General features: G+C 39.5%; 1 long non-coding RNA gene across 2 annotated transcripts; it reads left to right on the top strand.

The window, feature by feature from the left end:
• Positions 1–639: 639 nt before the first annotated feature.
• Positions 640–11,531, top strand: LOC144282819 (uncharacterized). Of its 2 annotated transcripts, XR_013351234.1 has the most exons (3): positions 652–1,222; positions 8,839–9,009; positions 9,158–11,531. It is a non-coding gene; the product is annotated as an uncharacterized LOC144282819 (long non-coding RNA). The 2 variants fall into 2 exon arrangements; XR_013351233.1 differs by having other exon boundaries at positions 640–1,222; positions 8,839–11,531.
• The last annotated feature ends 5,820 nt before the right edge of the window (positions 11,532–17,351 follow it).

Genomic DNA, 17,351 nt, shown 5'->3' with positions numbered 1-17,351 from the left:
AGCCCTGCAGTCCCAGGTCTTGAGTCTCATTTTTGCTCTTTGCCTCTGTTACCAGACCTACTGCTCTTGACCTCTGAACCCGAGGCGGTCTTGCACCTGCCCTCAATGATGCTTCCCTTTTCCAACTCTGCTACGTATGGGAAAACGAAATAGCCAGATGAGAATTCTGTCCGAACTAAGAGTAATCAGCTCCTAGTAAGGAGCTCAGTGTCCCTCTCGGGAATACATCACAGGAATTTGCAACCATTTTGTTGGCGTAAATGCCCCCCGTCCCTGACCTTGCTTCACTTTTAGAAAGGGATCTTAACAACTGAAATTATTATTGGATTGGGGGATCTCTAAACAAATGAGATGTTAGTATAATCTCCGTCATCACTCCCTTTCCATTAGGTGACTCTGAGCCCTGTGACTAGCACCTGCTTTCAGATGTCAAGAGTTCACCATCAAGTCCAGTGGCTCTCTGGAAAGGGTTTAAGAATGTTGGTTCCATTCCTCACCGAGGTCTGAGGGCAAGCAACGGGACATCCAAGCACCGCTGCAAAGAAGCTGCCTGAAATATTTGTACTGCCTTCTTCATGGGAAGAGATAGGATTCAAGAGATCAATTCAGAACCCACTATTTTAGTGGGTACAGCATACAGTTCATGACGCGAAAATAGAGCCACCGGTTACCTCATCTCTAAAGAACATTAAATGTTCCTTGTGACACAATATTGCCACCTGCTGACCAAAGCGAAACAGTGAAATCACGCACATAAGGAGGAGGCGCAGACATGTATCAGCTTCCACCCTGGACCTGGACCTGGACGGGAAGGCCCATCACAGCGATCTGTGGCCCAGCCCTAAATAACAACGGCATTTCCCAGGCTTACCCGGCAAGCGTCGACTTCAGATCACGTTTCCTTTCTTGAATTCTTCGGAAATACGCTTCCTTTTAAAATAAGAAGCCACAGTTTATTTATTTTTAAATTTGCTTTAGCCTTTACAGCTCATAAATAAGAACTGTAGGAAGAAAATGATAATGGATTCTATATCTGATGGTAAAGGGAACTAGAGGAAGCCCGGCCCTGCTGAAGAGAGACCTGGTTTCCCAGTCCTCCCCTCCCATGGATGAGCTGTGGAAACCTGAGCTTCAGTTTCCTCATCTGTAAAATGGAACTGAATACCCACCGCAGCGTACCGTCCTGCAGGATAAAGAGCGCATAACATGGTTCATGGCACAGGTACTTTAGTACACGTTGATTTCGCCTTCTTTTATTGAAGAACAATCATTCTGTTAACTATGCACCATCTACCATATTTCCTCTAGAACGATCTTAAGACAAATATGACTTCTGAAAATTTTTTTATTTAAATTCAATTTAATTAACATATATTGTGGGCAGCCCAGGTGGCTCAGTGGTTTAGCACCGCCTTCAGCCCAGAGCCTGATCCTGGACACCTGACATCGAGTCCCACATTGGGCTCCCTGCATGGAGCCTGCTTCTCCCTCTGCCTGTGTCTCTGCCTCTCTCTCTCTCTCTCTCTCTCTCTCTGTCTCTCACGAATAAATACATAAAATCTTAAAAAAAATATATATATATATATAGTATTATCAGCTTCAGAGGTAGAATTCAGCAATTAATCAATTGCATAGAACACCCAGTGGTTATCACATCAAGTGCCCTCCTTAATGCCCATCACCCACTTACCCCATCCCCCAATCACCTCCCTTTCAGCCACCCTCAATTTGTTCCTTATAGTTAAGAGTCTCTTACGGTTTGCCTCCCTCTCTGTTTTCTTCTTATTTTATTTTTCCTCTCTTCTCCTATGTTCATCTATTTTATTTCTTAAATTCCACATATGAGTGAGATCATACGGTATTTATCTTTCTCTGACTGACTTATTTCACTTAGCATAATACCCTTTGATTCCATCCATGTTGTTGCAAATGGTAGATTTCATTCTTTTTGATGGCTGAGTAATTTTCCATTGCACATATATATACCACATCTTTTTTATCCATTCATCTGTCAATGGACATCTGGGCTCTATCCATAGTTTGGTTATTGTGGACATTGCTGCTGTAAACATCGGGGTGCAAGTGCCCCTTCGAATTATTACGCTTGTATCTTTTGGATAAATACCTGGTAGTGCAATTGCTGGCTTATAGGGAAGAGAAATATGATTTTACTTTATTTTATTTTTGAAAGAGAGAGCAAGAGTGAGCAGGAGAGGAGGGGCAGAGGGAGAGACAGAGAATCTGGAACAGTCTCCACGCTTAGCATGGAGCCCAAGGCAGGGCTGGATCTCACAACCCTGAGAACATGACCTGAGCCAAAATCAAGAGTCGGATGCCTCCCAGGCACTGCAAGAAATATGATTTTAGAGCATAAATCCAATACAAGACTCTAAAAGTAAAAGGAGAACTCAGATGGTAGAATAGATTTTAGTCTTTTTTTTTTTTATCTTCATGGTTCTTGGACAATGATTTTTATTGAGTAACTTATCAAAAAAAAATTAGTGAAGTAGGGTTATGCTCTTAAAAACATACATTTTATTTTTAAAGTGAACCCAAGACTTTGATCTGCAGAAGAGACAGCTGAAGAGGTCTGAGTGCATGATCTCCATGAGTTGTGAAAGCAAGCAAGCCTCAAAGAGGAGACCAGCATGTGGGTCTTCAAAAGACAAATGTTCCATTCAGAGAGCAGAGATAGCTTCCTAGTTTCTTTATCTCATATTCTGAACATGAATTACCTCCTTCTAAAAGTATTACAATTAATTAATTAATTAATTAATTTTTATTTTAAAAAATTCTTTATTGAAATTCAATGTAGTCAACATATACTGTGTTATTAGTTTCAGGGGTAGAATTTAGTGATTCATCAGTTGCATATGACACCCAGTGCTCATTATATCACCTGCCCTCTTTAATGCCCATCACCCAGTTACCCCTTCCCCCCCACCCATCTCCTAAAATTATTTATTTTAACTTAATAGATCAATACAGTCCTTATTCATGGTGTACCAGTTAAGGTGGATTCTGGAGTTAGATTCAAATTCCAGTCTTGAGTAAGCTACTTGAACTCCCTGTACCTTCCTTGTCAGGTTATGACCAAGGTTAAATGAGCCAATGCATGCAATCGCATGTGGCTAGAACAGTGCTGGGCACCAAGTGAGTGCTCAGAAATGTTGTTTATATATTTTGTAACAGCGAGATGCCAGTCTGAGATTAGTTGGATGAAACAAGTTCCCAAATGAAAATTAGCCAATACATGTAAAGCATTTACCCTAGTGCCTAGCCTAAACAAAGTGCTCAACATGTGTTAGCTATTGTCGTATTAATAATAGTATTAAAATAAATAATAAATGGAAATAAAGGATCACTTCCCAGGCTTGTGCTAGATGCACAAAAGTCTAGAGGGGAGAAGTGAAAATACAGTATTAGAAGGTCCATGTACTATATGTGAAGTGGTATATTCTCACTGGAAGGGAGATTAATAAATTACAATATATACTGCAATGCCTAACACAACCACTAATAAAACAAAGGATTATGGTTAATAAGTCATTAAAGGACATAAATGGAATCATTAAAAATATTTAAGTAATCCATGGATGCCTGGGTGGCTCAGCAGTTGAGTGTCTGCCTTTGGCTCAGGGCACAATCTTGGGTCCCAGGATTGAGTCCCGGATTGGACTCCTTGCAAGGAGTCTGCTTCTCTCTATGTCTATGTCTTGGCCTCTCTCTATGTCTCTCATGAATAAATAAATAATAGCTTTAAAAAATATATTTAAGTAATCCAAAAGAAGGCAGTAAAGAAGAAAAAAGAGAAGACTCATAAAACTAGACAAGACGTAACATGGTAGATGTAAACAAATGATATCAATAATCGTGTTACATGTAAGTGTTCTAAATAAGTGCAGAGACTGTCAGCTTGCATTAGAAGGGAAGACCCAGCTATACAGTATTTTTCATAAGTACACTTGAAATATAAAGATACAAATGGGTTAAAAGTAAAAGGACGGGGAAAGCTAGACCATGCTAACTTTAACCAAAAGAAAGTTGGAATAGCTATTTTAATATTAGATGGAATATATTTCAGAGCAAAAAATAATACCAAGCATTTGAAAAAAGGTGATTTCTTTTTTTTTTTTTAAGATTTTATTTATTCATGAGAGGCAGAGAGAGAGAGAGAGAGAGAGAGAGGCAGAGACACAGGCAGAGGGAGAAGCAGGCTCCATGCAGGGAACCCGACATGGGATTCGATCCCGGGTCTCCAGGATCACGCCCTGGGCCAAAGGCAGGCGCCAAACCGCTGCGCCACCCAGGGATCCCAAAAAAGGTGATTTCTTAAAGACAAAGGGGTCTCCTCATCCAGAGGACATAAAACCCTAAATATTTATATATCTAATAACAGAGATTCAAAATACACAAAGCAAAAACTGATTGAACTTCCAGGCATAATAATCAACAATTATGGCCAGAGATTCCCCTCAATAACTGATAGGAGAAGTAGTCAGCAAATCAGTGATGATGTAGAACGTTTGCTATTAGATAGGCTCCATATCCAACATGGGGCTTGAACTCATGACCCTAAGATCAAGAGTTACGTGCTTTACCAACTGAGGCAGCCAGGCACTCCATGATATAGAACATTTGAACAACACTAGCAACCTGCTTGCCCTGACACAGAACACCCAACAACAGTAGGACATGCATTCTTCTCAAGTGCACATAGAGCATTTGCAAGACTAGACCATATTCTGGGCAACAATATAAGACTCAGTAAATACTAAAGGGATTCTAGTTATATAAATGACTTTTTCTGACAATGATGAAATCCCAGGGATGTGGAAATGAAATAATACACTTTGACGAACTCATGAGTCAAGGAAGAAATCAAAAGGCAAAGTACAACTTAATGAAAATGAAAACACATGGGAATGCCTGGGTGCCTCAGCAGTTTAGCGCCTGCCTTCAGCCCAGGGCGTGATCCTGGAGACCCGGGATCGAGTCCCACATCAGGCTCCCTGCATGGAGCCTGCTTCTTCCTCTGCCTATGTCTCTGCCTCTCTCTCTCCTCTGTGTCTTTCATGAATAAATAAATAAAATCTTTAAAAAAATGAAAACACAAAATTTGTGGGATTCTGCTAAAGAAATACTTAAAAGGAATTTCATACAACCAAATATTTATATTAAGAAAGAAGAAAGATCTTGAAGAAAGGACTTCAGTTTTCATTTTAAGAAACCAGAAGTACAAAAACAAGTGAAATCCAAAGTAAAGAGAAGGGGGAAATAATAATAAATATAAGAATAAAAATCAATGAAAGAAAAAAATGAGAGAAAAATTTATGAAACCAAAAACTTTGAGAAGATCAATAAAATTAATAAATCTCTAGCCAAACTAGTTAGAGAGAAAAGAGAAAAAACACAAATTACCAATATCAGGAATGAGAGAACCAACATTGCTACAGATCCTGCAGCTATTTACAAAATAATAGTGGGATAATATGAACAGCTTATTGTTAATAAACTTGACAACTTACATGAAATGGACAAATTCACTGAAAAATACAAACTAACAAGGCTCATTCAGGAAAACATAAGAGAACCTGGATGGCTCTAAATCTACTAAAGAAATTAAATTTGTAGTTAAAAACCTTCCCACAAAGAAACTTCCTGGCCCACATGCTTCACTAGTGAACTCTATCAAACACTTAAAGAAGAAATAAAACCAAATCAACACCAAATCTTCCAGGAAATCCAAGACTTCCAATTCATTTTATGATGCTGATATTACCCTGACTCCAAAATCAGACAAAGATTTTATAAGAAAATTACAGACCAAAGTCCATTATAAATATACATATAAAAATAAAACTTTATTAATTCAAATCCAACAATACATAAATCATGACCAAATGTGATTTATCCCAGATATGCAAGATGGGTTTAATATTCAAATATCAATTAATGTAATTCACTTTATTAAAAAATTAACAAAAAGAAGCCATAGAATCATCTCAATAGACCCCAAAAAATCATTTAACAAAAATCCAATATTCATTTCTGAAGTCTGGGCCACAGATTATACCTGCAAAGTTTCCTTCCTCTCTGCTCCTGAAGAACTACCCACACTCCCACCCCACCCACTACCATCGTCACTCCTTCTGGCCTCTCAGAGTCCCAGCCCCCTCTCACTATCTGCCCCACGTGCCCAATAGGGCTAAGAAAACTCTGTTACTGTGAAGAGGGAAAGAAGAAAGACTGAGGAACAGCTGGCCATCTGCCAGCCACACCATGTTCTCTTTAGTGTTTTGGTGTCTGTTAGTGGAGATGTACCATTTCTTAGTCAATTCTGCATCCCCAGAATCTAGTCCAGTGCCTGGCACATAGTATGTGTTCAGCAAATGCTTATCAAATGAAATGAGTCACAGAGCACAAACTTTTCAGTGTAAACTCAGTAAGGATAAATAAAATAAAATGTGTTTTATACAAGTAGTGCATTAAGGATACTCGTTACCTGTGTTCTAATCTCAAAGCCCAAATGACTTCTCATTTCTTCAAGTATGGAAATCTTTATATCAAAGCAATAGACAAGAGGTGGAAAATAAAAAGACCAATCAGTCTAAAGATGAGCTTAATCTCATCTTTCTGAGTTCTGTTTCACTCTCTTCATTTACTCAAGAAGATGCCCATAAACCTTGGAAGCCTTAGGAGGAAGCTTGTCTTTCCTTTGCCACAAGAGTAACAGACATAGTGTCTGCCTGTTGCAGGAAAGGGTGGCACCAAACAAGAAAAGAAGATGGATGGAGATGAGGTTTTGGACTTACAGTGTTCAGGAACATAGTATCAAAGAAAATCCTGTTGATAGAATAACAAAGCAAGGTTTAGAAAAGCTTCTTCCAGACTCTACCCAGCTCCTTCACTCTGGCTCTGGATTTGTTCTCTCCTTTGCTGCTCACAAAGCTCACAGTCTAGCGAGAAGAGAGAATGATTACAGTCCAGAGTTCTGGGCAACATCCTGGGGTGTGGCCAAGACATCCAGGGCACAGTAGAGTTAGCAGGTGGAGTGGCTGGGAGCTTCCACAGAGCTGGTCAAGCTTCAGAAGAGATTGGAGGGTGAATGAGAATTTATCCAGTCACAGGATGAAGTGAGGGGATGGTTCTAGACTTAAAAACAGTGGTAGAGCAGGGGGAAGGAGGGCCCAAGGCAAACATACCGGAGGAACTCCTGGTGGTTTGGTGAGGCCCATGAGGAAGATGGCACATGGGGCAGAAGCTAGGCTCACCATGTCAGGAAGTTTGGATTTCATCTATTGGTGATAGACATTGACAAGTTTTTTCTTTTTAAGTTTTTATTTATTTATTTGAGAGAGATTGAGCGAGAGAGAGAGCACACAAGTTGGTGGGGAGACGTAGAGGGAAAAGCAGACTCCCCGCTGAGCAGGGAGCCCAATTCAGAGCTTGATCTCAAGACCTTGGGATCATGACCCAAACAAAAGGCAGATGCTTAACCGACTGAGCCACCCAGGTGTCCCAACACTGAAAAGTTTTAAGAAAAAGAATAACATCATTGGGTTCTGTCATGGAAACATTCTGGCAGTCCTATGGAGGATAGAAGAAGAAAGACGGGACAAGTAGATTAGTGTACTCATACAAGAGAGATAAAGGAAGGACTAGCTGGGACAGTAAAAGGGAGGATTAGAATCAGGAGTACAGATTTGAGGGGTGAGGGGGAATCTAACATGCTTTGGACAATAATGAGCTCTAAGGGAATGAGAGAGGAAGAGTAGGCAGTGTTAGTCTTCAAATTTTTGACAAGGAGAGATTTGAAGCTTGATGTTATCATCACACTTTAGAGGAGCAGGGTTGGGTTGCACAGAGACATCAGAAGTGGTGAGTCTGATTTTGTCACATTGAGTTTAAAATATCTGAGGGATGTCCAGGTGCAGGTATCCAGTATGCAGTTGGCTCTGCTGTCCAGCTTGGGAGATATCCAAGCTGGTGAGAGACAGCTGGAGTCTGATATCTTCCCAATGTTCCCAGAAAGTAGGCCCTGAGATGAGAATTCAAGCGCAAGTGGTTTGATCATGGAAGCGCTCCCAGAAAAGACCAGTAAGGAGTGGGAAGTGGGACAGGGAAAGGTAGGAAATCAAGTGTATTGGTCTCCCCGGCTGCCATTACAAAGTACTGCCATCTGGGTGGCTTGTACAATGGAGATGCATTATCTCATATTTCTGGAGGCTAGAAGTCCAAGGTCTTGGCTGGGTTGGTTCCTTCTGGGGCTGTGAGGAAGAATCATGCCTTTCTCCCGGCTTCTGGTGGTTTGCTGCAATCTTTGGTCTTCCTTGGCTTGTAGATGCTTCCTCCCAATCTCTGCCTTTATATTCACCTGACATTCCGCACGTGTGTATGCCTTTGTGCCCAAATTTCCCCTCTATATAAGGATGCAAGTCATACTGGATTAGGGCCCACATTACTCCAGTAAAACCTCATCTTAAGTATATCTGTAACTATCATATTTCCAAATAAGGTCACATTCTATGGTACTGGAGGCCAAGACTTCAACATGTAGATTGGGCAGTAGGAGGGAGGCAAATTCAACCCATGACACCAAGCAAGGGTAAGATCTCAGGCAGAAGGTTCTGCAAGGCTCAGCCTCAACCTCATCCCCCAGGGAAACCATGGACGTAAAGAACATGTCAGAGTTGTCCCAACCTGAGGTGGGTGTTCTTGCTCCTACACAGTCAGTGGCTAATGGCCTTAAGACTATGGAGAAGGGGATGGGAACTCCTGAGCACTTGCAGTGCTCTGTCTTTGTGTAGTTAAACAGATCAAAATAATATTTTTTAGGGGACCCAAGAGGAACAAGAAGCATGACATTGTCTACTACAATAGTCATCTGAAGAAAATCTCATCAGTTCACCAAAGGAATGGCTGAAAGCCCAAGACTCACCTTCCAGAAGCAGAAAGAACAAGAGTGACACGGAGTAGGGGAAATGGGATGAAAGAGCTACACTTCAGGTGATGATATTCTTACAGTGATTCTGGATCCTAATCCAAAAATCAAGACAGCTGGCCAAATAGATATGGTTGGGGACAAAGGGACATTTTAGAAATCAGGACTGAAAAATCTGAAAATATCTATGGTTGTCACATCTGGCCTTTGCAGGTACTGGGAATCTGCTGATGGAGCCTGAGAACCAAAATGAAGAACACGAAGGCTCCTATTCCAATCTGCTGATGTCATTTCATGATGGTCAACAATGTAAGAACACACGTTTTTTGAGGTTTGGATCCCAACTGCTGGGAATTTGAATAATAAGCAGCATTAATTACTCTGGTGGCGACTAAAATTTGAGTCATATTTAAAATAACGATAAAATAAAATCCAAAAGATCTTATTTGAAAAACATCATCTAAGTAAGAAATCTATTTGATGTGTGAGCACACTCATCATATCCCCAGGCCTGACCAACACATTTCTAATCAAGTCACAATATCTAACAAAATGTTTTCTCTGCACTTTTCAAGAAAACTCTTCAAAGATAGAACCATCCAGAAGATCAAAATATTGAATGATTTGCTAAATAAGTGATTATCCAAAGGACACCATCCTCGCCCTAACCACTAAATCTGAGATTAGGGGAGGTTCCAGGGAGCACCAGGGAGCTGCTGCCTCAAGAAGGGGTATTGGATGCTGGGTTGGTAGAAACAATGGATTTCCATAAACAGGATTTGTGAGTGCTGGTTCATTGTAACCAAGTAGAAACCTCTCCTTAGAGACAGATTGAAAGGGCATATGGATCTATCAGAACAACTCAAAGGACATCTCTAATAGCAGAAGGACTTATGAGGGGCTACCTTCATGGCTCTTGTACCTAATAAGAAATACAAAAAACCCTGAAATATTGCTGGCTGTTACTATTTAAAGATTTACTTGTTAAGTTGCTAAGGAAGTTACAGAAACAGATGGACCATACTACTTAGGAGATGAAATCTTAAGAGTTCCTGGGGGTTATGGGGCTCCATTTCCATCCCTCCCTCATTCCATCTGGACTTTAATGTGGGCTGTGGCAAAAATATCACCACTTTTCTGCAGAACTGCAGAGTTTAAAATATGGCCATTTCATGAAACTACACTGATGATATACCTCAGTTAATGTCTTAGATGTCAAACAAGATGTGCTTGTTTAAGGATCTTGCCTTTTAAATCCATTCATGGTGGATGGCAAGTAAACCTTTAATAAATGAATAGAAGAAAGTATGAATTAGTAAACAAGCACTTGACATTTTTGAGCATCTGTATACACAAAACTCTGGGTTAGACATTTACATGTGTAATTTAACTTAATCTTCATAATAATCTTGAATTGATGATCAGAGAGATCTCTTCAAAGAAACTATGGCTCTTTAGTGTCTGGTGTACGAAAATGGTCCAGTTTCATTCTTCTACATGTGGCTGTCAAATTTTCCCTGCACCATTTATTGAAGAAACTGTCTTTTTTTTCCATTGGATAGTCTTTCCTGCTTTGCTGAAGATTAGTTGACTGTAGAGTTGAGGGTCTATTTCTGAGTTGTCTATTCTGTTTCATTGATCTATGTGTCTGTTTTTGTGCAAGGACCATACTGTCTTGATATAGTGATCTGAAAGGGCACCAGCACCCCAATGTTCATAGCAACATGTCCACAATAGCCAAACTGTGGAAAGAGCTGAGGTTTCCATAAACAGATTAATGGATAAAGAAGATGCAGTATACACACACACACACACACACACACACACACACACACAATGGAATGTTACCCAGCCATCAGAAAGGACAAATACTTACATTTACATTGATGTGGATGGAACTGGAGGGTATGCTTAGTGAAATAAGCCAATAAGAGAAAGTCACTTATTATATGGTTTCACTCATATGTGGAATATAAGAAATAGTGCAGAGTATCATATGGTAAGAGAGGAAAAACTGAATGGGAAGTCATCAGAGAAGAGAAAAAACATGAGAGATTTTTTAAAAGATTTTATTTATTTATTCATGAGAGACACAGAGAGAGAGAAAGAGAGAGAGAGAGAGAGAGGGGCAGAGACACAGGCAGGGGAGAAGCAGGGTCCATGCAGAGAGCTGATGTGGAACTCAATCCTGGGACTCCAGGATCACACCCTGGGCCAAAGGCAGGTGCCAAACCGCTGAGCTACCCAGGGATCCCTGAGAGACTCTTAACCATAGGAAACAAACTGAGGGTTGCTGGAGGGGAGGTGGATGGGGGGTGGGGTAACTGGATGATGGGCATTAAGGAGGACATGTGATGTGATGAGCACTGGATGTTATACCCAACTGATGAATTATTGAATCCTACATCAGGAACTAAGTAGATACTCTATGTCAGCTAATTGAATTTAAATTAAAAAAAAAAAAAAAAGATACTATGGTTCTACTTTGGGAGATAAGGCATAAAAGAGAAAAATTAAATGATAAAACAACAGTGTACAACAACACAAAATACTCATTTATTCACTCAATAAATGATATATTATGTTATGTGACTGCCATGTGCCATACACTGTCCTGGGTGCTGGAAAAATAATGGTGAGGAGCTTATGTTCTATTACAGGAGAGAACTGATAAAGAGGCAAACGGAAAGTACATGAGGACAAGTTAGATGGTAAAAAGTGCTCTGGAGAACCAAAAGCCACCTAGAGTATGATGCTAAATGAAATGCCATGAAGAGGAAAAGGAAGAAGTGGCCTGAGGCTGGGCCATCACTAGGGATTCCCAAAGGAAGAGGACTTGAGTTTGTTCCTGAAGGATGAGTAAGACTTAAATGAAAAGAGATGATTTGTTCACCGCTGAGACAAAAGTCTCAGCACTTACTGTCTGCCAGGAACTCTAGTAACAGGTGTACTATCTACATACCAAGCAAAGTTCTAAATGCTTTATACTTTACTTCATTTCACTCCCAATTTATAGATGATGAAATTGAATTATAACAAATGAAGTAACTCAAAGTCACAAGGTTAGTAGCAGAGCTGGGATTTGGGCCCAGGCAGTGTGACTGCAGAGTAATAAATAATCTTAACCAGGGGCTGGCAAGCTGTGGCCCATCGGTCAAATTTGTTTCACTGTCTGTTTTTGAAATACATAGAATATAGCCAAGCCTATTTGTATTGTCCATGGCTGCTTTTGTGCCTCAAGGGCAGAGAGACTGTGTGTCCCATAACATCTGAAATACTATCTGTCTTTTGTAGAAAAGTTTGTTGACCTCTGACCTTAGCCATCTCACCATAGTTCTCCCATGGGCTGGGTGGACACTAAGGAGACAATGATAAATTAAATGAACCTTTCTGTGAAGGGACTCACAGTCTAGATAAATAAGAATCATTGTAAGAAGGATAATATAAAAATAATAATTAACAAAACAATGCATCAATAATTAGAATATACAGAGAGTTAATAAATAAAATCTTAAAAAAAAAAAAAGGAAGAAGTACAGAGTTTAGCAGCATTACTCACCAAACATTGGGATCATAAAGACACAAGCAGGCATTCTGGATAAGGGGAAGAATTCAGGGAGGCATAAAAGACAAGCACCAAATTATGGCAGTGTAAGCTTCAATCTCCACAAAAGTTGATTAGGCCAATATTTCCCTGGTCAATTATAATTAGATATATAGAAGATACATTTTACTGAAGGGCCTGATCATTAGAAGAAATCTACTCTGACAAAGTTTTGAGCAGTAAATCTCACCAGGAAGTACTCTACTTCATCCTCAAACAAAGGGAACGGAGTCTAAGCAGAGTCTCATGAGGAAAAATGCCAATAGCTCTGAAATCATTGTTGTTGACAAAAATTTTGCATTAGAATGGCAACTCATATCAATACGTGCTCAATAAATGCATTTGGAATTGAAGTATATTTCTAACGCATAAATACTGAATGTTCTAATCACTCGTTTCCTGTACCATCTCAAGTGGCTCAGATTGTTCCTGTACTTCAAAATGAGAAGAAGCTAATTACTACACAAGTGCCAAGTACTGTGCTAGTTGATTCAGATCCCCAGCATATTACCAGATTTAATACAAATTTTAAAAATACTAGGATTTTCGCTTCCATCCAGGGGCTAGATCCACCCTCCCACCCCAACCAACTGGATAAATGGACAAAATATATGAAACGATGTCTTACAGACATTAAATGATAGGGATTTCAGGGCAGTGATCATTGAAGAAGGGAAACAAAGGAGATGAGTCCTATGAGTATCCTAGTTTAGGACCTGGATGAAGTTTACAGCCTGCAGTGCAGTGAAGATGGCCCATACAGAGTCTAGCATCTCACTGAGCTGAGAAGACTGAATTCCGAATACAGGGAGGCAAGAATGGCTAAAATTTGAAGAGATAGTGCTGGAGGAGACACGGATACAGAGAGAGATACAGAGAGATGCAAAGAGAGAACACTTCAAAGTTCTTCAGAGGGATCCCTTTGTGTCTTTGTGTTGTACTGATCTCCACATGCATGTAAAGAACCACTGATCAGGGGGAAATACAGGAATAGGATAGATAGAACAATTTCAAGAATTCCAACAAATCCAAGGTGTCTAGAGTAGTTCATGTATACTAGCCCAATTAGGAAAACCTCCAACTACATGGAGCACTGGGTAGTCATTACAGGGTATTCCTTCATAGTAGGGTCAAATAAGTTTTAGATTAAAAACTATTCTAAACCCTCTTCCTAACTAAGCCAAAATCAAGGCTTGAAAGGATCAAACTGTTCCCAGGTGACTTAAATGTATCATAGAACTAAATCCAACAATATTTAAAGAATATTTAAAAATATCCAGTATCCAACAATGTAAAATTCTCAATATGCAGCATCTAATAAAAAATTACCAGACATGGAAAGAAGGAAAATACAACTCATAACCAGGAAAAAAAAAAAGAATAACTATTAAATCTTAAAAAAAAAAAGATTTTATTTAGTTATTCATGAGAGACACGCAGGGAGAGAGAGAGAGAGAGGCAGAGATATAGGCAGAAGGAGAAGCAGGCTCCAAGAGGCCAGGTAATTCAGTGGGGAAAGAATAATCTTTTCCACAAATGGGGCTGAAATAGTTGGTTATCTGCATGTTAAAAAAAAAATAATAATCTTGACCCATAAGACCTAAGGGTAAGAAAAGCTATAAAGTTTTTAGAAGAGAATAGGATAAATTTTAATGATTTGGGTTGGGGAAAAATTTCTTACATGGGACACTAGAAACATGAACTATAGAAGAGAACATTAATAAATTGGACTTCATCAAAATTAACAATTTTGATTCTTCAAAATGCATTGTTTAAAAATGAGAAGACAAGCTACAGAATGGGAGAAAGCATTTGCAAATCACATATATGATAAAAGACAGTATTCAGAATCTATAAAGCAGTTTTACCACTCAATATTCAGAAAACAAACTACTCAAAAAAAATGGGCAAAATATTTGAACAGACATTATGCCAAAGAAAATATATAAATGGCCACTAAGCAGATAAAAAGTGTTACCAGAAAAAATGACAATCAAAACTACAATAAATTACTACTACAAACACATTAGAATGGTTAAAATTCTAAGAGACACATAATACCAAATGTTGGTGAAGATGTGGAGCAATTTGCACTCTCATACATTGCTGGTGAAGATGTAAAATGATATCACCATTTTATGAAAGAGACTGACCATTTTTTATGAAGTTAAACATATACCTGCCCAGTTCTTTTACACCCAGGTGTTTACCCAAGAGAAATGAAAACGTATGTCTGCCCAAAGACTTACATACACATGTTCATAATAGCTTTATTCATAATAGCCAAAAACTCGAGTTAAATGTCCATCAACTGATGAATAGACAAATATATTACAGAGTATCCATAAAATAGAAAGCTACTTAGCAATAAAAAGGAACAAACTATTTTATTTTATTTTATGTTATGTTATGTTATGTTATGTTATGTTATGTTATTTTATTTTATTTATTTTATTTTAGGCTAGTCAAGTGAGGCAATGGAAGGGGAGAAGGAACAAAGAAACCTGTAACTTGTTGTGACAATTAGTTATAAACACCACTGTACTCCGACCAGCTAGAAATGAACTCTTGATAATAGCAACAACATGGATGAATTTCAAAAGAGTCATGCAAAGTGAGGGGGGAAAAAAAGAGTAGACATAAAGATTATAATACTGTATGGTTCCATGTGTAAGAAATTCTAGAAACAGCAAAATTGTGATAATAGAAAACATATCACTAGTTATGTGATACGGCTGGGAGAAAGGAAGGAATTGACTGCTAAGGGGCATGAGGAAACTTTTAAAAATTAATTAATTATTGTTTTTTTAAATAATCTCTACTAGCAACGTGGGGCTGAAACTCACGATCAAGAGTCACATGCTCTTCCGACTGAGCTAGCCAGGTCCCCCGGAGGACACTTTTTAAGGTGATTTGTTCAATATCTTTATTGCAGTGGTGGTTACACCATTATACATATAAAACAGAACTCATCAAATTGAGCACTTAAGGGGCACCTGGGTGGCTCAGCGGTTGAGCATCTGCCTTCGGCTCAGGTAGTGATCCCAGGGTCCTGGGATCGAGTCCCACATCAGGCTCCCTGCAGGGAGCCTGCTTATGTCTCTGCCTCTCTCTGTCTCTCATGAATAAATAAATAAAATCTTTTAAAAATTGAACACTTAAAATTGGAAGTTTTTATTGTGTGTAAGTTATACTTCAATAAAGCCGACCTTGCCCCAAATTAAGTGTGTGTCATCCCCAGTTGACAGATATAGAAACTGGGGCTTATAGAATGTAAGGAACATGCCCACAATATGTTTTTAAGTTATGAACGCAGGAAATAAGTGCCCACTTCGCCCCACCACATGCCTCTTCTCCATCCCCATGACCCATTAGCCTTGTAGACCTGATTTGTGTATTCCTATGGCTGGTCTACATTCCCACCATTGCCTTGGCCTGGTTGCACCTGCTTCACCTCCCTCTCAGTCATCGCATCAAACAAAACCCTACCCATTTTTCCAGCCTCAGGTCAAGGACAACCTGGTTATACCCATGAGAAGCAACTGTTCTCGGGGTGATTAGTGCTTATTTGCATCATCCCTCACTCCCAGGGTGGGGGCAGAACTGGGTCATGCACAGGCTTGCATGCCCCCCAAGGACAAGGATTGGTTCTGACATAGACTAGGGACTCCTGAAATATTTGCTGAATGATTGCAAAGTTTACTTATTTCTCCATTGCCTCCAATTCCTGAGAATCTCAGATTCCAGAAATCTCAGATGAATATCTGTTATACATTGAAAAGACTCACAGAAAAGGTATTTCACTGCTTCTCTCCCTGGCTTGCTCTAGGATATAAATCACTCACTGTTGGGAAATTCTTCCTGATGTTTAATTTAGCTTCTCCAGCCACACGGTAGGCTGATTTTTTTGGTTGTCATTGTTATCACCTCTGTACTGAACAGCTGGTGCCCATATTTGGCATAACAATTTTTGGTAGACCTCAGAATCTTGTTACTACAGGATTTGCTATCACATAGGGTAGCATGATGCCTGTGAACAGGACCTCATAAAGTGGGAGCCGCCACGGTGTGACTAGCTCACACACATTTTAGTCCTATTTTTATCTAATCAAGGCTTGCTTTTCATTTGAAGGTTCTATTAAATCAACTTTCTTCTTCTTGGTTAAATAATCTCAGTTCTCCCAGGAACTATTTCTGGCCTTATCCAATGTTTTCAAGTTGAAATAGAGAACAATATTCTTGCAAAGATCTAAGAGAAGCTTCAAAGTATATTAAATCCTGTGTGCATGGTGTCTGCATGGTGTGTATATGTCATGGTGTGTGCAGTGTGTGTGTGGGGGGGTGTGCATGCCTGAGAGAGATCCAGAGATTTTAGAGCTTTCATTCTGAAGATCAGGTTACAGTATAAAAATAATAAACTAGTCTGAAGTTTACTGAACATACGGTAAGCATTTGGAAACCCTCTTAAGAACTTGGAATGGCTCTTCTAACAGCTGGGCCCTCTGTCATTTCAGCTACAGGAAATTGATCAAAGACTATCAATTAGCCCTTTATGTGGTCACCTCCGTCTGGCCTCAGAGCAGCAGATGTTGAATGGGGTGAGAGAGCAGTATCTCCCACAGAGTGTGAGCTTGGCATTTTTCACTTTTGAGTTTTTTGAAGATTCTTAGGTTTCACTTTCCTGGCGCAGACCCAAAGATTCTTCACTGGATCAATCCCGAAAGAGTGGTGAATTTTGGTTTTGCATTTGTGAATTAGGTAAAATCTTAATCATTGTCTACACACACACACTCACCCATGATG

This window comes from Canis aureus, chromosome 14 (assembly GCF_053574225.1).
Source record: "Canis aureus isolate CA01 chromosome 14, VMU_Caureus_v.1.0, whole genome shotgun sequence".
Classification (NCBI taxonomy): domain Eukaryota; kingdom Metazoa; phylum Chordata; class Mammalia; order Carnivora; family Canidae; genus Canis; species Canis aureus.
The sequence above is the reverse complement of the archived record's forward strand: the minus strand, read 5'-3'. Positions and strand labels throughout refer to the sequence as shown.